The following is a 658-nucleotide window of genomic DNA, read 5'->3' on the forward strand; positions in this document are numbered from 1 at the left end:
CTGCCTTGAGGAAATATTAATAATAATAATAATAATAATAATACAGTGGACGCTCAGGTTGCGAATGTGATCCGTGCGGGAAGCATGTTCGCAACCCACAGCACCTGCAACCTGCAGCGCCGCGTCTGTGCATGCGCGGGTCGTGATTCAGCGCTTCTGCGCATGCGCAAGGCACGATTTAGTGCTTCTGTGCATGCACAAGTGTGGTGCGCAACCCAAAATCACACAACCCGAAGCTTCTGTAACCCGAGGTATGACTGTAGATTTATACCCCACCCATCTGGCTTGGGTTTCCCCAGCCACAACAGAATATTAAAAGCACAATAAAACGTCAAACATTAAAAACTTCCTTAAACAAGTACAGGTTTTCCTTAGACTTCCCGGCAGTTAATGGATGCAGACAGTGGACTTTTCAGGACCCAGGAGCTGAATGAATATGTTGGGCTGTGTGTGTTTGACAGCGGCAGTGTGGAGAGGGCCTTTCCTGGCTGCTCTCAACTTTCCCCTCTCTCATTTTTAGAGGCAGCCGCAGCAGTGGCTGAGCTATGGAGCAATGCTCACAGCTCACAGCTATGGAGCTATGCTCACAATGCTCACAGCTATGGAGCTATGCTCACAGCTCTGTAGTGCTCTAGTTAACAGGGCCTGGCTGGGTCGA

This window comes from Podarcis muralis, chromosome 8, assembly GCF_964188315.1.
Source record: "Podarcis muralis chromosome 8, rPodMur119.hap1.1, whole genome shotgun sequence".
NCBI lineage: Eukaryota > Metazoa > Chordata > Lepidosauria > Squamata > Lacertidae > Podarcis > Podarcis muralis.